The sequence below is a fragment of the Callithrix jacchus genome, chromosome 10 (assembly GCF_049354715.1).
Source record: "Callithrix jacchus isolate 240 chromosome 10, calJac240_pri, whole genome shotgun sequence".
NCBI classification, from domain to species: Eukaryota; Metazoa; Chordata; class Mammalia; order Primates; family Cebidae; genus Callithrix; species Callithrix jacchus.
The window spans coordinates 1,249,898-1,271,569 of NC_133511.1; positions in this window are offsets into that span (position 1 = coordinate 1,249,898).

The following is a 21,672-nucleotide window of genomic DNA, read 5'->3' on the forward strand; positions in this document are numbered from 1 at the left end:
AAATTTACGCGAATCGAAGAAAATCTAAATATTATCTAGGAACCCCAATGTTAAAAGCAAAATTGCTCTGAATAAATTCTGTTAGAAATAATATACAATGCCCTATTTTAATCTGTTTTGGAGTATATACACCAATTCAATATGCTCTCTCATGTAAAATACCGAAATTCTAATTTTAAGGGAATCGAAATAAATCTAAATATTATCTAGGAACCCCGATGTTAAGAGCAAAATTGTTCTGAATATAATCTGTCATAAAAAATATACAATACCCTATTCTACTTTGTTTTGGAGTATATACACCAACTCAATATGCTCTCTCATGTAAAATACTGAAATTCTAATTTTACGTGAATCGAAATAAATCTAAATATTATATAGGCACCCAATGTTAAAAGCAAAATTGCTGAGAATATAATCTGTCAGAAATAATATACAATGCCCTTTCCTACTCTGTTATAAAGTATATAAACCAACTCAATATGCTCTCTCATGTAAAATACAGAAATTGTAAATTTACGAAAATTAAAAAATTCTAAATATTATCTAGGCACCCCAATGTTATAAGCAAAATTCTTCTGAATGTAGTCTTACATAAAAAATATACAATGCCTTTTTCTACTCTGTTTTGGACGATATACACCAACTCAATATTCTCTCCCATGTAAAATACAGAAGTTCAAATTTTACACGAACCAAAAAAAATCTAAATATAATCTAGGCATTCCAATGTTAAAAGCAAGATTGCTCTGAATATAGTCTGTCAGAGAAAGAACACAATGCCCTCTTCTACTCTTTCTTGGAGTACATAAACCAACTCAATATGCTCTCTCATGTAAAATACCAAAATTCTAATTTTACCTGAATCGAAAAAAATCTAAATATTATCTAGGCACCCCAATGTTAAAAGCAAAATTGCTCTGAATATAAACTGTCAGAAAAATATACAATGCATTTTTCTACTCTGATTTGGACTATATACACCAACCCAATATGCTCTCTCATATAAAATACAGAAATTCTAAATTTACGATAATCGAAAAAAATCTAAATATTATTTAGGCACCCAATGTTAAAAGCAAAATTGCTCTAAATATAATCTGTCAGAAATAATCTACAATTTCCTTTTCTACTCTGTTATAAAGTATATACACCAACTCAATATGCTCTCTCATGTAAAATACCGAAATTATAAATTTACGAAATTAAAAAAATATCTAGGCGCCCCAAAGTTAAAAGAAAATGGCTCTCAATATAGTCTGTTAGAAAAAATATACAATGCCTTATTCTACTCTGTTTTGCAGTATATACATCAACTCAGTATGCTCTCTCATGTAAAATACAGAAATTTTAAGTTTACGTGAATCAAAATATCTAAATATTATCTAGGCACCCGAATGTTCAAAGCAAAATTGCTCGTAATATACTCTGTCAGAAAAAATATACAATAACCTATTTTACACTTTTTTGGAGTATATACACCAATTCCATATGTTCTCTCATGTAAAGTACAGAAATTCTATATATAAGTGAAGCAAAAAAATCTAAATAATATCTAGGTGCCCCAAAGTTAAAAGAAAACGGCTCTGAATATAGTCGGTTAGAAAAAATATACAATGCCTTGTTCTACTCTGTTTTGGAGTATATACACCAACTCAGTATGCTCTCTCATGTAAAATACCGAATTTTAAATTTTACATAAATCGAAGAAAATCTAAATATTATCTAGGCACTCCAATGTTAAAAACAAAATTGCTCTGGATATAATCTGTCAGAGAGAATATACAATGACCTACTCTACTCTGTTTTGGGATATATACACCAACTCCATATGCTATCTCATGTAAAATACAGAAATTCTATATTTAAGCGAATTGAAAAAAATCTAAATATTATCTAGGCACCCCAATATTAAAAGCAAAATTGCTCTGAATATAATCTGCCAGAAAAAATATACAATGCCCTTTTCTACTCTGTTTTGTAGTATATACACCAACTGAATATGCACTCTCATGTAAAATAACAAAATTCTAATTTTACCCGAATCAAAAAAATCTAAATATTATCTAGGCACCCCAATGTAAAAAACAAAATTGCTCTCAATATATTCTGTCAGAGAAAATATACAATGCCCTATTCTATTCTGTTTTGGAGTATATACACCAACTCCATATGCTCTCTCATGTAAAATACAGAAATTCTATATTTAAACGAACCGAAATAATTCTAAATATTATCTAGGCACCCCAATGTTAACAGCAAAACTACTCTGAATAGAATCTGTCAGAAAAAATATACAACGTTGTTTTCTACTCTTTTTTGTAGTATATAAACCAACTCAATATGCTCTCTCATATAAAATACCAAAATTCTAAATTTACGCGAATCGAAAAAAATCTAAATTCTATCTAGGCGCCCCAAAGTTAAAAGAAAATGGTTCTGAATATAGTCTGATAGAGAAAATATACAATGCCTTATTCTACTGTGTTTGGAGTATATATACGAACTCAGTATGCTCTCTCATGTAAAATACTGAAATTCCAACTTTAAGTGAAACGAAAAATTATAAATATTATCTAGGCACCCTAATGTTAAAATAAAATTGCTCTAAATATAATCTGTCAGAAAAAATATACAATCCCATTTTCTACTCTGTTTTGTAGTATATACACCAACTCAATATGCTCTCTCATGTAAAATACAGAAATTCGAATTCCTCCAGAATCGAAAAAATCTAAGTATTATAAGGGCACCCCAATGTAAAAAGCAAAATTTCTCAGAATATTATCTGTCATAAAAAATATACAATGCCCTATTCTACTCTGTTTTGGCGTATATGCACCAACTTCATATGCTCTCTCATGTTAAATACAAAAATTCTATATTTAAGCGAATTGAAAAAAATCTAAATATTATCTAGGCACGCCAATGTTATAAACAAAATTGCTCTGAATATAAACTGTCAGAAAAAATATAAAATGTTCTATTCTACTCTGTTTTGGAGTATATACACAAATTCAGTATGCTCTCTCATGTAAAATACAGAAATTCTAATTTTAAATGAATCTAAAAAAATGAAAATATTATCTAGGGTCCCCAATGTTAAAAACAAAATTGCTTTGAATGAAATCTGTCAGAAAAAATATACAAGGCCCTTTTCTACACTGTTTTGTAGCATATACACAACTTCCCTATGCTCTCTCATGTAAAATAAAGAAATTCTAATTTTACGCGAATCGAAAAAAATCTAAATAATAACTAGGCGCCTCAAAGTTAAAAGAAAATGTCTCTGAATATAGTCGGTTAGAAAAAATATACAATGCCTTATTCTACAAAGTTTTGGAGTATATATACCAACTCAATATGCTCTCTCATGTAAAATAAAGAAATTCTAATTCTACCCAAATCGAAATAATCCAAATATTATCTATGCACCCCAATGTTAAAAACAAAATTGCTCTGAATATAATCTGTCAGAAAAAAATATACAATGCCCTATTCTAATCTGTTTTAACGTATATACACCAACTCCATATGCTCTCCCATGTAAAATACAGAAATTCTATATTTCAGCGAATCGAAAAACTTCCAAATATTATCTAGGCACACCTATGTTAAAAGCAAAGTTGCTCTGAATATAATCTGTCAGAAAAAATATACAATGCCCTTTTCTACTCGATTTTGTAGTATATACACCAACTCAATATGCTCTGTCATGTAAAATACAGAAATTCTAATTCTACACGAATCGAAAAAACTAAATATTATCTAGGCCCCCCAATGTTAAAAGCGAAATTGCTCTGAATATAATCTGTAAGAGAAAATATACAATGCCCTTTTCTACTCTGTTTTGGAGTATATACACCAACTAAATATGCTCTCTCATGTAAAATACCAAAATTCTAATTTTAGGCGAATCAAAAACAATCAAAATAATATCTAGGCGCCCCGACGGAAAAATAAAATGGCTCTGAATATAGTCTGTTAGAAAAAATATACAATGCCTTATTCTACTCTGTTTTGGAGGATATACACCAACTCAGGATGCTCTCGCATGTAAAATACAGAAATTCTGAATTTACCCAAATCGAAAAAAACTAAATATTATCTAGGCACCCCAGTGTTAAAAAAAAATTGCACGAAATATAATCTGTCAGAAAAAATATACAATGCCCTATTCTACTCTGTTTTGGAGTAAATACACCCACTCCATATGCTCTCATGTAAAATACAGAAATTTTATATTTATGCACAGCGAAAAAAATCTAAATATTATCTAGGCATCCCAATGTTAAAAGCAAACTTGCTCTGAACATAATCGGTCAGAAAAAATATACAATGCCCTTTTCTACTCTGTTTTGGAGTATATACACCAACTCCACATGCTCTCTCATTTAAAATACAGAAATTCAAATTGTACGCGAATCGAAAAATATATAAATAATATGTAGGCGCCCCAAAGTTAAAAGAAATTGACTCTGAATATAGTCGGTAAGAAAAAATATACAATGCCTTATTCTTCTCTGTTTTGGAGTATATACACCAACTCAGGATGCTCTCTAATGTAAAATAATAAAATTCTAATTTTCCCCGAATCGAAAATAATCTAAATATTACCTAGGCACCACAGTGTTCAAAAAAATTGCTCTGAATATAATTTGTACGAAAAAATATACAATGCCCTATTCTACTCTGTTTTGGAGTATATACACCAACTCCATATGCTCCCTCATGTAAAATACAGAAATTCTATATTTAAGCGAATCAAAAAAAATCTAAATATTATCTAGGCACCCCAATGTTATAAACAAAATTGCTCTGAATATAATCTTTCAGAAAAAATATACAATGCCCTATTCTACTCTGTTTTGGAGTATATACACAAACTCCATATGCTCTCTCATGTAAAATACAGAAATTCTATATTTAAGCGAATCGAAAAAAATCTAAATATTATCTAGGCACCCCAATGTTAAAAGCAAAATTGCTCTGAATATAATCTGTAAGAAAAAATATACAATGCCTCTTTCTACTCTGTTTTGTAGTATATACACCAACTCAATATGCTCTCTCTTATAAAATACCGAAATTCTAATTTTACGCGAATCGAAAAAAATCTAAATAATATCTAGGTGCCCCAAAGTTAAAAGAAAATGGTTCTAAATATAGTCTGTAAGAACAAATATAGAATGCCTTATTCTTCTCTGTTTTGGGGTATATACACCAACAGAGTATGCTCTCTCATGTAAAATACTGAAATTCTAATTTTACGTGAATCAAAAAAAATCTAAATATTATCTAGGCACCTTAATGTTAAAAACAAAATTGCTCTTAATGTAATCTGTCAGAAAAAATATACAATGCCCTATTCTACTCTTTTTTAAAGTATGTACACCAACCCCATATGCTCTCTCATGTAAAATAAAGAAATTCTATTTCTACCCGAATCGCAAAATCTTAATATTATCTGGGCACCCCAATGTTAAAAACAAAATTTCTCTGAATATAATTTATCAGAGAAAATATACAATGCCCCATTCTACTCTGTTTTGGAGTATATACACCAACTCAATATGCTCTCTCATGTAAAATACCGAAATTCTAATTTTAGGCGAATCAAAACAAATCTAAATAATATCCAGGCACCCCAAAGGTAAAAGAAAATGGTTCTGAATATAGTCTGTTAGAGAAAATATACAGTGCCCTATTCTACTCTGTTTTGGAATATATACACCAACTCAGTTTGCTCTCTCATGTAAAATACAGAAATTCTAATTTTCCGTGAATCGAAGAAAATCTAAATATTATTTAGGCACCCCAATGTTAAAAACAAAATTGGTCTGAATAAAATCTGTCAGAAAAAATATACAATCCCCTTTTCTACTTCGTTTTGGAGTATATACATTAACTCAATATGCTCTCTCATGTAAAATACCAAAATTCTAATTTCAGGTGAATCAAAAATAATCTAAATAATATCTAGGCGCCCCAAAGTTAAAAGAAAATGGCTCTGAATATAGTGTGTTAGGAAAAATATACAATGCCTTATTCTACTCTGTTTTGGAGTATATACACCAACTCAGTATGCTCTCTCATGTAAAATACAGAAATTCTAATTGTACGTGAATCGAAAAAAATCTAAATATTATCTAGGCACCCCAATATTAAAAGAGAAATTGCTCAGAATATTATCTGTCAGAAAATATATACAATGCCCTTTTCTACTCTGTTTCGTAGTATATACACCAAGTCAATATGCTCTCTCATGTAAAATTCAGAAATTCTAAATTTACCCAAACCAAACAAATCCAAATATTATCTAGGCACTGCAATGTTAAAAGCAAAATTTCTCTGAATATAATCTGTCAGAAAAAATATACAATGCCCTCTTCTATTCTGTTTTGTAGTATAAACACCAACTCAATATGCTCTGTAATGTAAAATACAGAAATTCTAATTTTCCGTGAATCGAAGAAAATCTAAATATTACTTAGGCACCCCAATGTTAAAAACAAAATTGGTCTAAATAAAATCTGTCAGAAAAAATATACAATGCCCTTTTCTACTCTGTTTTGTAGTATATACACCAACTCAATATGCTCACTCAACGTAAAATACAGAAATTCAAATTTACACGAATCGAAAAAATCTAAACAAATTCTAGATACACCAAAGATAAAAGAAATTGGCTCTGAATATAGTCTGTTAGAAAAAAAATACATCGCCTTATTCTACTCTTTTTTTAAGTACATACACCAACTCAGTGTGCGCTCTCATGTAAAATACAAAAATTCTAAATTTACGTGAATCAAAAATAATCTAAATATTATCTAGGCACCCCAATGTTAAAAACAAAATTGCTCTGAATATAGTCTGTCAGATAAAATATACAATGCCCTATTCTACTTTGTTTTAAAGTATATACACAAACTTCATATGCACTCTAATGTAAAATACAGAAATTCGATATTTAAGCGAATCGAAAAAAATCTAAATATTATCTAGGCACCCGAATGTTAAAGCAAAATTGCTCTGAATATTATGTGTCAGAAAAAATATACAATGCTTTTTTCTACTCTGTTTTGGAGTATATACACCAACTAAATATGCTGTCTCATGTAAAATACCGAAAGTCTAATTTTAGGCGAATCAAAAAAGATCTAAATAATATCTAGGAGCCCCAAAGTTAAAAGAAAATGGCTCTGAATATAGTCTGTTAGAAAAAATATACAATGCCTTATTCTACTCTGTTTTGGAGTATATACAGAAACTCAGGATGTTCTCTCATGTAAAATATAAAATTCTAATTTTACCCGAATCGAAATACTCTAAATATTATCTAGGCAACCCAATGTTAAAAACAAAATTGCTCTGAATATAATCTGTCACAATAATTATAAAATGCCCTATTCTACTCGGTTTTGGAGTATATACAACAACTCAGTATGCTCTCTCATGTGAAATACAAAAATTCTAATTTTAAGTGAATCGATAAACTTCTAAATATTATCTAGGCACCGCAATGTTAAAAACAAAATTGCTCTGAATAAAATCTGTCAAAAAAAATGTACAATGCCCTTTTCTACTCTGTTTTGTAGTATATACACCAACTCCATATGCTCTCTCATGTAAAATACCGAAATTCTAATTTTACGTGAATCGAAAATAATCTAAATATTATCTAAGCACTCTAATGTTAAAAACAAAATTGCTCTGAATATAATCTGTCAGAAAAATTATATAAAGCCCTATTCTACTCTGTTTTCGAGTATATTCACCAACTCCATATGCTCTCTCATGTAAAATACAGAAATCCTATATTTAAGCGAATCGAAAATAATCTAAATATTATCTAGGCACCTCAATTTTATAAGCAAAATTTCTCTGAATATAATCTGTCAGAAAAAATATACAATGCCCTATTCTACTCTGTTTTGGAGTATATAACGCAACTCAGTATGCTCTCTCATGTAAAATACAGAAATTCAATATTTAAGCGAATCGAAAAAAATTTAAATATTATCTAGGCACCCGAATTTTAAAAGCAAAATTGCCCTGAATATAATCTGTCATAAAAAATATACAATGCCCTTTTCTACACGGTTTTTGGTATATACACCAATTCAATATGCTCTCTCATGTAAAATACAGAAATTCTAATTTTACCCGAATCGAAAAAATCAAAATATAATGTAGGCACCCCAATGTTTAAAACAAAATTGCTCTGAATATAATCTGTCAGAAAAAATATAAAATGCCCTATTCTACTCTGTTTTGGAGAATATACATCAACTCAATATGCTCTTTCATGTAAAACACAGAAATTCTATATTTGAGAGAATTGAAAGAAATCTAACTATTATCTAGGCACCCCATGATAAAAACAAAATTTCTCTGAATATAATCTGTCAGAGAAAATACACAATGCCGTTTTCTACTCTGTTTTGTATTATATAAACCAACTCAATATGCTCTTTAATGTAAAATACAGAAACTCTAATTTTACCCGAATTGAAAGAATCTAAATATTATGTAGGCAGGCCAAGGTTAAAAACAAAATTGCTCTTAATATAATTTGTCAGAAAACATATACAATTCTTTATTCTACTCTGTTTTAGAGTATATAGACCAACTCAGTATGCTCTCTCATGTAAAATACCGAAATTCTAATTTTACGTGAATCGAAAAAAAATCTAAATATTATCTACGCACCCCAATGTTAAAAACAATATTGTTCTGAATATAATCCGTCAGAAAAACTATACGATGCCCTATTCTACTCTGTTTTTGAGTATATACACCAACTCCATATGCTTTCTCATGTAAAATACAGAAATTCTACATTTAAGCCAATCGAAAAACATCTAAATATTATCTAGGCACCTCATTGTTAAAAGCAAAATTTCTCTGAATACAATCTGTCAGAAAAAATATACAATGCCTTATTCTACTCTGTTTTGGAGTATATACACCAACTCCATATGCTCTCTTATGTAAAATACAGAAATTCTATATTTAAGGAAAACAAAATATATCTAAATATTATCTAGGCAACCCAATGTAAATAGCAAAATTTATCTGAATATCATCTGTCATAAAAAATACACAATTGCATTTTCTACTTTGTTTTGTAGTATATACACCAACTCAATATGTTCTCTCATGTAAAATTCGGAAATTTTAATTTTATGCAAATCAAAAAAAATCTAAATAATATTTAGGCGCCCAAAAGTTTCAAGAAAATGGCTCTTAATATAGTCTGTTAGAAAAAATATACAATGCCTTATTCTACTCTGTTTTGGAGTATATACACCAACACAGTATGCTCTCTCATGTAAAATACAGAAATTCTATTCTACCCAAATCGAAAAAATCTAAATATTATCTAGGCACCCAAATGTTAAAAGCAAAATTTCTCTTAATACAATCTGTCAGAATAAATATAGAATGCCCTTTTCTACTCTGTTTTGGAGTATATACACCAACTCCATATGCTCTCTTATGTGAAATACCGAAATTCTAATTTTAGGCGAATCAAAAAAAATCTAAATAATATCTAGGCGCTCCAAAGTTAAAAGAAAATGGCTCTGAATATAATATGTTAGAAAAAATATACAATGCCTTATTCTACTTTGTTTGGAGTATATACACGAACTCAGGATGCTCTCTCATGTAAAATACAGAAATTCTAATTTTACCCGAATCAAAAAAATCTAAATATTATCTAGGCACCTCAATGTTAAAAACACAATTGCTCTGAATATAATCTGTCAGAAAAAATATACAATGCCCTATTCTACCCTGTTTTGGAGTATATACACCAACTCAGTATGCTCTCTCATGTAAAATACAAAAATTCTACGTTTAAATGAATCGAAACAAATCTAAATATTATCTAGGCACTCCAATGTTAAAAGAAAATAGCTCTGAATATAATGTCAGAAAAAATATACAATACCCTTTTCTACTCTGTTTTGTAGTATATACACCAATTCCATATGCTCCATTATGTAAAACACAGAAATACTATATTTAAAAGAATCGAAAGAAATCTAAATATTATCTAGGCAACCCAATTTTATAAGCAAAATTGCTCTGAATATAATCTGTCAGAGAAAATACACAATGCCCTTTTCTACTCTGTTTTGTAGTATGTACACCAACTCAATATCCTCTCTCATATAAAATACCGAAATTCTAATTTTACGTGAATCGAAAAGAATCTAAATAATATCTAGGCACCCCAAGTTAAAAGAAAATGGTTCTGAATATATTCTGTTAGAAAAAATATACAATGCCTTATTCTACTCTGTTCTGGAGTATATAAACCAACTCAGGATGCTCTGTCATATAAAATAGAGAAATTCTAATTTTACCCTAATCGCAAAAATCTAAATATTATCTAGGCACCCCAATGTTAAAAACAAAATTGCTCTGAATATAATCTGTCAGAAAAAATATCAGATGCCCTATTCTAATCTTTTTTAAAGAATATACACCAACTCCATATGCTCTCACATGTAAAATACAGAAATTCTATATTTCAGCGAATCGAAAAAAATCTAAATATAATCCAGGCACACCTATGTTAAAAGCAAAGTTGCTCTAAATATAATCTGTCAGAAGAAATATACAATGCTCTTTTCTACTCGGTTTTGTAGTATATACACCAACTCAATATGCTCTGTCATGTAAAATACAGAAATTCTAACTCTACTCGAATCGAAAAAAACTAAATATTATCTAGGCCCCCCAATGTTAAAAGAAAAATTTCTCTGAATATAATAAGTAAGAGAAAATATACAATGCCCTTTTCTACTCTGTTTTGGAGTATATACACCAACTCAATATACTCTCTCATGTAAAATACCAAAATTCTAATTTTAGGCGAATCAAAAATAATCAAAATAATATCTAGGCGCCCCAAAGTTAAAGTAAAATGGCTCCAAATATAGTCTCTTAGAAAAAATACACAATGCCTTATTCTACTCTGTTTTGGAGTATATACACCAACTCAGGGTGCTCTCTAATGTAAAATACAGAAATTCTAATTTTACCCAAATCGAAAAAATTTAAATATTATCTAGGCACCCCAGTGTTAAAAAAAAATTGCTCGAAATATAATCCGTCAGAAAAAATATACAATGCCCTATTCTACTCTGTTTTGGAGTAAATACACCCACTCCATATACTCTCATGTAAAATACAGAAATTCTGTATTTATACGAATCGAAAAATATCTAAATATTATCTAGGCACCCCAATGTTAAAAGAAAACTTGCTCTGAATATAATCGGTCACAAAAATATACAATGCCCTTTTCTACTCTGTTTTGGAGTATATGCACCAACTCCATATGCTCTCTCATTTAAAATACAGAAATTCAAATTGTACGTGAATCGAAAAATATATAAATAATATCTAGGCGCCCCATGGTTAAAAGAAATTGGCTCTGAATATAGTTTGTTACAAAAAATATACAATGCCTTATTCTACTCTGTTTCGGAGTACATACACCATCTCAGGGTGCACCGTCCTATAAAATACAGAAATTCTAATTTTACTGGAATCGAAAAAAATCAAAATATTATCTAGGCACCTCAGTGTTAAAAAAAATGCTCTGAATATAATCTGTCAGAAAAAATATACAATGCCCTATTCTACTCTGTTTTGGAGTATATACACCAACTCCACCTGCTCTCTCAGGTAAATTAGAGAAATTCGATATTTAAGTGAATCGAAAAAAATCTAAATATTATCTAGTCACCCCAAAGTAAAAAGCAAAATTGCTCTGAATATAATCGGTCAGAAAAAATATACAATGCCCTATTCTACTCTGTTTTGGAGTATATACACCAACTCCCTATGCTCTCTCATGTAAAATACAGAAATTCTATATTTAAGCGAATCGAAAAAAATCTATATATATCTAGACGCCCCAAAGTCAAAAGAAAATAACTCTGAATATAGACTGTAAGATAAAATTTACAATGCCTTATTCTACTCTTTTTAGGAGTATATACACCAACTCAGTATGCTCTCTCATGTAAAATACAGAAATTCTAATTCTACCCGAATTGAAAAAATCTAAATATTATCTAGGCACCCCAATTTTCATAGAGAAATTGCTCTGAATATAATCTGTCAGAAAAAATATACAATGCCCATTTCTACTCGGTTTTGTAGTATATACACCAACTCAATATGCTCTCTCATGTAAAATACAGAAATTCTAATTTTACGCGAATTGAAAAACATCTAAAAAATATCTAGGTGCTCCAAAGTTCAAAGAAAATATCTGTGAATATAGTCTGTTAGAAAAAATATACAATGCCTTATTCTACTCTGTTTCGGAGTATATACACCATTACAGGGTGCACTGTCATGTAAAATACAGAAATTATAATTTTACGTGAATAAAAAAATCTAAATATTATCTAGGCACCTCAGTGTTAAAAAAATTGCTCTGAATATAACCTGTCAGAAAAAATATACAATGCCCTATTCTACTCTGCTTTGGAGTATATACACCAAGTCCACATTCTCTCTCATGTAAAATACAGAAATTCTATATTTATGAGAATCGAAAAAAATCTAAATATGATCTAGGTACCCCAAAGTTAAAAACAAAATCCCTCTGAATATAATCTGTCAGAAAAAATGTACAATACCCTATTCTACTCTGTTTTCGAGTATATACACTAACTCAATATGCTCTCTCATGTAAAATACAGAAATTATATATGTAAGCAAATCGGAAGAAATCTAAATATTATCTAGGCACCCCAATGTTAAAAGAAAAATTCCTCTGAATAAAATCTGTGAGAAAAAATATACAATGCCCTTTTCTATTTTGTTTTGGAGTATATACATTAACTCAATATGCTCTCTCATGTAAAATACCGAAATTCAAATTTTAGGTGAATCAAAAATAATCTAAATAATATCTAGGCGCCCCAAAGTTAAAAGAAAATGGCTCTGAATATAGTCTGTTAGAAAAAATATACAATGACTTATTCTACTCTGTTTTAGAGTATATACACCAACTCAGTATGCTCTCTCATGTAAAATACAGAAATTCTAATTTTATGTGAATCGAAAAAAATCTAAATATTATCTAGGCACCCCAATGTTAAAAGCAAAACTGCTGTGAATATTATCTCTCAGAAAACATATATAATACCCTTTTCTACTCTGTTTCGTAGTATATACACCAACTCAATATGCTCTCTCATGTAAAATAAAGAATTTGTAAATTTACACGAACCAAACAAATCCAAATATTATCTAGGCACTGCAATGTTAAAAGCAAAATTGCTCTGAATATAATCTGTCAGAAAAAATATACAATGCCCTTTTCTACTCTGTTTTGTAGTATATACACCAACTCAATATGCTCACTCACGTAAAATACAGAAATAAAAATTTTACACGAATCGAAAAAAATCTAAACAAATTCTAGACGCCCCAAAGATAAAAGAAAATGGCTCTGAATATAGTCTGTTAGAAAAAAAAATACATCGCCTTATTCTACTCTTTTTTGAAGTACATACACCAACTCAGTGTGCTCTCTAATGTAAAATACAGAAATTCTAATTTTACGTACATCAAAAATAATCTAAATATTATCTAGGCACTCCAATGTTAAAAACAAAATTGCTCTGAATATAATCTGTCAGATAAAATATACAATGCCCTATTCTACTCTGTTTTAAAGTATATACACCAACTTCATATGCACTCTCATGTAAAATACAGAAATTCGATATTTAAGCGAATCGAAAAAAATCTAAATATTATCTAGGCACTACAATGTTAAAGCAAAATTGCTCTGAATATAATCTGTCAGAAAAAATATACAATGCCCTTTTCTATTCTGTTTTGTACTATAAACACCAACTCAATATGCTCTGTAATGTAAAATACAGAAATTCTAATTCTACCCGAATTGAAAAAAATCTAAATATTATCTAGGCACCCCAATGTTAAAAGCAAAATTGGTCTAATATAATCTGTCAGTAAAAATATACATTGCCCTTTTCTACTCTTTTTTGGAGTATATACACCAACTCAATATGCTCTCTCATGTAAAATACCGAAATTCTAATTTTAGGTGAATCAAAATTATCTAAATAATATCTAGGCGCCCCAAAGTTAAAAGAAAATGACTCTGAATATAGTCTGTTAAAAAAAATATACAATGCCTTATTCTACTCTGTTTTAGAGTATATACACCAACTCAGTATGCTCTCTTATGTAAAATACAGATATTCTAATTTTACGTGAATCGAAAAAAATCTAAATATTATTTAGGCACCCCAATGTTAAAAACAAAATTGCACTGAATAAAATCTGTCAGAAAAAATATACAATGCCCTTTTCTACTCTATTTTGGAGTATATACACCAACTCAATATGCTGTCTCATGTAAAATACCGAAAGTCTAATTTTATGCGAATCGAAAAAGATCTAAATAATATCTAGGTGCCCCAAAGTTAAAAGAAAACTGCTCTGAATATAGTCTGTTAGAAAAAATATAAAATGCCTTATTCTACTCTGTTTTGGAGTATATACAGCAACTCAGGATGTTCTCTCATGTAAAATATAAAATTCTAATTTTACCCGAATCGAAAAAATCTAAATATTATCTAGGCACCTCAATGTTAAAAACAAAATGGCTCTGAATATATTCTGTCAGAAAAAAGATAAAATGCCCGATTCTACTCTGTTTTCTAGTATATACAACAACTCCATATGCTCTCTGATATAAATTACCGAAATTCTAATTTTAGGCGAAACGAAAAAAATCTAAATAATATCTAGGCGCCCCAAAGTTAAAAGAAAATGGTTCTAAATATAGTCTGTAAGAAAAAAAACAATGCCTTATTCTTCTCTGTTTTGAAGTATATACACCAACTCCATATGCTCTCTCAAGTAAAATACAGAAATTCTATATTTAAGCAAATCGAAAAAATTCTAGATATTATCTAGGCAACCCAATGTGAAAAGCAAAATTGCTCTTAATATAATCTGTCAGATAAAATATACAATACCCTTTACTTCTCTGCTTTGTAGTATATACACCAACTCAAAAAGCTCTCTCATGTAAAATACAGAAATTCTAATTCTACCCAAATTGAAAAAATCTAAATATTATCTAGGCAACCCAGTGTTAAAAAAAAAAATGCTCTGAATATAATCCGTCAGAAAAAATATACAATGCCCTATTCTACTCTGTTTTAAAGTATATACACCAACTCCATATGCTCTCTCATGTAAAATAAAGAAATTCTATATTTAAGCGAATTCAAACAAATCTAAATATTATCTAGTAACCGCAATGTTACAAACAATATTGCTCTGAATATAATCTGTCAGAAAAAATATACAATGCCCTATTCGACTCTGTGTTGGAGTATATACAGCAACTCAGTGTGCTCTCTCAAGTAAAATAGAGAAATTCAAATTTTACGCAAATCGAAAAAAATCTAAATAAAATCTAGATGCCCCAAAGATAAAAGAAAATGGCTCTGAATATAGTCTGTTAGAAAAAGAAATACATCGCCATATTCTACTCTTTTTTGAAGTACATACACCACCTCAGTGTGCTCTCTCATGTAAAATACAGAAATTCTAATTTTACGTGAATCAAAAATAATCTAAATATTATCTAGGCACCCCCATGTTTAAAGCAAAATTGCTCTGAATATAATCTGTCAGATAAAATATACAATGCCCTATTATACTCTGTTTTAAAGTATATACACCAACTCCATATGCACGTTCATGTAAAATACAGAAATTCGGTATTTAAGCGAATCGAAAAAAACCTAAATATTATCTAGAAACACCAATGTTAAAGCAAAATTGCTATGAATATAATCTGTTAGAAAAATTATACAATGCCCTTTTCTACTCTTTTTTGGAGTATATAAACCAACTCAATATGCTGTCTCATGTAAAATACCGAAAGTCTAATTTTAGGTGAATCAAAAAGATCTAAATAATATCTAGATGCTCCAAAGTTAAAAGAAAATGGCTCTGAATATAGTCTGTTAGAAAAAATATACAATGCCTTATTCTACTCTGTTTTGGAGTATATCCAGCAACTCAGGGTGTTCCCTCATATAAAATACAGAAATTCTAATTTTACCCGAAACGAAAAAATCTAAATATTATCTAGGCACCTCAATGTTAAAAACAAAATCGCTCTGAATATAATCTGTCATAAAAAATATACAATGCCCTATTCTATTTTGTTTTCGAGCATATAAAACAACTTCATATGCTCTCTCATGTAAAATACAAAAATTCAATATTTATGCAAATCGAAAAAAATCTAAATATTATCTAGGCACCCCAGTGTTAAAAGCAAACTTGCTCTGAATATAATCTGTCCGAAAAAACATACAATGCCCTTTTCTACTCTGTTTTGGAGTATATACACCAACTGCATATGCAATCTCATGTAAAATACAGAAATTCTAATTTTACACGAATCGAAAAATATCTAAATAATATCTAGGTGCCCCAAATTTAAAAGAAATTGGCTCTGAATATAGTCTGTTAGCAAAAATATACAATGCCTTATTCTACTCTGTTTTGGAGTATATACACCAACTCAGTATGCTCTCTTATGTAAAATACAGCAATTCTAATTTTACGTGAATCAAAAAAAATCTAAATATTATCTAGGCACTCCAATGTTAAAAGCAAAATTGCTCTGAATATAGTCTGTCAGAAAAAATATACAACGCCCTATTCTAATCTGTTTTAAAGTTTATACACCAACTCAATATGCTCTCTCATGTAAAATACAGAAATTCTATATTTAAGCGAATCGAAGAAAATCTAAATATTATCAAGGCACCCCAATTTTAAAAGCGAAATTGCTCTGAATGTAATCTGTCAGAAAAAATATACAATGCCCATTTCTACTCGGTTTTGTAGTATATAGACCAACTCAATATGCTCTCTCATGTATAATATAGAAATTTTAATTATACGCGAATCGAAAAAAATCTAAAAAATATATACGTACCCCAAAGTTAAAAGAAAATGGCTGTGAATATAGTCTGTTAGAAAAAATATACAATGCCTTATTCTACTCTGTTTCGGAGTATATACACCATCTCAGGGTGCACTGTCACGTAAAATACAGAAACTCTAATTTTACATGAATCGAAAAAATCTAAATATTATCTAGGCACCCCAATGTTAAAAACAAAATTGCTCTGAGTATAATTTGTCAGAGAAAATAAACAATGCCCTATTCTACTTTGTTTTGGAGTATATACACCAACTCAGTATGCCCTGTCACGTAAAATACAGAAATTCTATATTTGCATGAATCGAAAAAAGTCCAAATATTATGTAGGCATCCCAATGTTAAAAGCAAAATTGCTCTGAATATAATCTGTCAGAGAAAATATACAATGCCGTATTCTACTTTTTTTTGGAGTATATACACCAACTACATATGCTCTCTCATTTAAAATACAGAAATTCTTATTTTACCCGAATCAAAAAATCTAAATATTATCTAGGCACGCCAATGTTAAAAACAAAATTGCTCTAAATATAATCTGTCAGAAAAAATATACAATGCCCTATTCTACTATTTTTTAAAATGTATACACCAACTCCATATGCTCTCTCATGTAAAATAAATAAATTTTAATTTTACTCCCATTGAAAAAATCTAAATATTGTCTAGGCACCCCAATGTTAAAAACCAAAATGCTCTGAATATAATCTGTCACAATAAATATACAATGCCTTATTCTACTCTGTTTTGGAGTATATACACCAACCCAGTATGCTCTCTCTTGTATAATATCGAAATTCTAATTTTACATGAATCGAAAAAAATCTAAATATTATCTAGGCACCCAATGTTAGAAACAAAATTGCTCTGAATATAATCTGTCAGTAAAAATGTACAATGCCTTATTCTACTCTGTTTTGGAGTATATACACCAACTCAGTATGCTCTCACCTGTAAAATACAGAAATTCTAATTTTACCCGAATCGAAAAAATCTGAATAGTATCTAGTAACCCGAATTTTAAAAACAATATTGCTCTGAATATAATTTTTCAGAAAAAATATACAATGCCCTATTCTATGCTGTTTTGGAGAATATACACCAACTCAGTATGCTCTCTATGTAAATTACCGAAATTCTAATTTTACGTGAATCGAGAAATAACTAAGTATTATCTGGGCACCCCAATGTTAAAAGTAAAATTGGTGTGAATATAATCTGTCAGAAAAAATATACAATGCCCTATTCTACACTATTTTGCAGTATATACAACAACTCAGTATGCTCTCTCATGTAAAATACCAAAATTCTAATTTTACGGGAATCGAAAAGAATCTAAATATTATCTAGGCAACCCAATGTTAAAAAAAAAATTGCTCTGAATATAATCTGTCAGAAAAAAAAGACTATGCGCTATTCTACTCTGTTTTGGAGTATTCACCAACTCCATATGCTCTCTCATGTAAAATATAGAAATTCTGTATTTACGCGAATTGAAAAAAAATCTAAATTTTATCTAGGCAACCCAATGTTAAAAGAAAAATTGCTCTGAATATAATCTGTACGAAAAAATATACAATGGCCTTTTCTACATTGTTTTGGAGAATATACACCTACTCAATATGCTCTCTCATATACAATAACGAAATTCTAATTTTACGCGAATCGAAAAAAATCTAAATAATATCTAGGCTCTCCAAAGTTAAAAGAAAATGGCTCTTAATATAGTCTGTTAAAAAAAATATACAATGCCTTATTCTACTCTGTTTTGCAGTATATACACCAACTCAGTATGCTCTCTCATGTAAAATACCGAAATCCTAATTTAAAGCGAATCGATAAAAATGTAAATATCTAGGCGCCCCAAATTTAAAACAAAATGGTTCTGAATATAGTCTTTTAGAAAAAAATATACAATACCTTATTCTACTTTGTTTTGGAGTATATACACTTACTCAGTATCTTCTCTCATGTAAAATACAGAAATTCTAATTTTACCGGAACCGACAAAATCTAAATACTATCTAGGCATTCCAATGTTGAAAACAAAATTGCTCTGAGTATAATCTGTCATAAAAAATATACAATGCCCTATTCTACTCTTTTTTGAAGTATAAATACCCACTCCATATGCTCTCTCATGAAAAATACAGAAATTCAATATTTAAGTCAATCGAAAAAAAACCTAAACATTATCTAGGCACTCCAATGTTAAAAACAAAATTGATCTGAATACAATCTGTCAGAAAAAAATATACAATGCCCTATTCTACTCTGTTATGGACTATATACACCAACTCCATATGCTTTCTCATGTAAAATACAGAAACTGTATTTAAGCAAATTGAAAAAAATCTAAATATCATCTAGGAACCGCAATGTTAAAAGCAAAATTGCTCTGAATATAGTCTGTCAGAAAAAATATACAATGCCGTTTTCTACTCTGTTTTGGAGTATATACACCAACTCAGTATGCTCTCTCATGTAAAATAGCGAAATTCTAATTTTACCCGAATCGAAAAAATCTAAATATTATTTAGGCACCCCAATGTTAAAAACAAAATTACTCAGAATATAATCTGTCAGAAAAAATATACAATGCCCTATTCTCTGTTTAGTAGTATATACACCAACTCAACTAAATATTCTCTCTCATGTAAAATAACGAAATTCTAATTTTACACGAATCGAAGAAAATCTAAATAATATCTAGATACCCAATAAATAAAAGAAAAAGGCGCTAAATATAGTCTGTTAGAAAAAATATACAATGCCTTCTTCTACTCTGTTTTGGAGTATATACACCAACTCCATATGCTCTCTCATGTAAAATAGAGAAATTATATATTTATGTGAATCGAAAAAATCTAAATATTATCAAGGCACCCCAATGTTAGAAACAAAATTGCTCTGGATATAAACTCTAAGAGAAAATATACAATGCCCTATTCTACTCTGTTTTTGAGTATATACACCAACTCTACATGCTCTCTCATGTAAATTACAGAAATTCTATATTTAAGTGAATCGAAAAAAATCTAAATATTATCTAGGCACCCTAATGTAAAAAACAAAATTGCTCTAAATATTATCTGTCAGAAAAAATATACATTGCCCTTTTCTACTCTGTTTTGGAGTATATACACCAACTCAGTATGCTCTCTCATGTAAAATACCGAAATTCTAATTTTACGTGAATCGAAATAAACCTAAATATTATCTAGGAACCCCAATGTTTAAACCAAATTTGCTCTGAATATAATCTGACTGACAAAATACACAATGTACTTGTCTACTCTGTTTTGGAGTGTATACACCAACTCAATATGCTCTCTCATGTAAAATACCGAAATTCTTATTTTATGCGAATCGAAAAAAATCTAAATAATATCTAGGCACCCCAATGATAAAAACAAAATTGCTCTGAATATAATCTGTCAGAAAAAATATACAATGCCGTATTCTACTCTGTTTTGGGGTATAAAATACAACTCCATATGCTCTCTCATATAAAATACAGAAATTCTATATTTAAGCGAATTGAAAAAAATCTAAGTATTATCTAGGCACCCTAATGTTGAAAGCAAAATTGCTCTGAATATAATCTGTAAGAAAAAATATACAATGCCCTATTCTACTCTATTTTGTAATATATACACCAACTCCATATTCTCTCTTATGTAAAATACAGAAATTCTTACTTTAGCAGAATCGAAAAAATCTAAATATTATCTAGGCACCCCAATGTTAAAAACAAATATGCTCTGAATATAATCAGTCATAAAAAATATACACTGCCCTATTCTACTCTGTTTTGGAGTATGTACACCAACTCAATATGCTCTCCCATGTAAAATACCAAAATTCTAATTTTATGCGAATCGAAAAAAATCTGAATAATATCAAGGCGCCCCAAAGTTAAAAGAAAATGGGTCTGAATATAGTCTGTTAGAAAAAATATACAATGCCTTATTCTACTCTGTTCTGGAGTATATACACCAGTTCAGTATGCTCTCTCATGTAAAATACAAAAATTCTATATTCAAGTGAATCGAAAAAAAATCTAAATATTATCTAGGCACCCCAATGTTAAAAGCAAAATTGCTCTGAATATAGTCTGTCAGAAAAAATATACAATGCCATTTTCTACTCTGTTTTGTAGGATATATATCAACTCAATATGCTCTCTCATGTAAAATACAGAAATTCTATATTTAAGCGAATCGAAAAAAATCTAAATATTATCTAGGCACCCATATGTGAAAAACAAAATTGCGTTGAATATAATCTGTCAGAAAAAATATACAATACCCTATTCTACTCTGTTTAGGAGTATATACACCAACCCCATATGCTCTCTCATGTAAAATAGCAAAATTCTATATTTAAGTGAATCGAAAAAATCTAAATACAATCAAGGCACCACAATGTTAAAAGCAAAATTGCTCTAAATATAATCTCTCAGAAAAAATATACAATGCCCTTTTCTAATCTGTTTTGGCGTATATACACCAACTCAATATGCACTCTCAAGTAAAATACAGAAATTCTAATTTTACGTGAATCAACGAAAATCTAAATAATATCTAGGCAACCCAATTTTAAAAACAAAATTGCTCTGAATA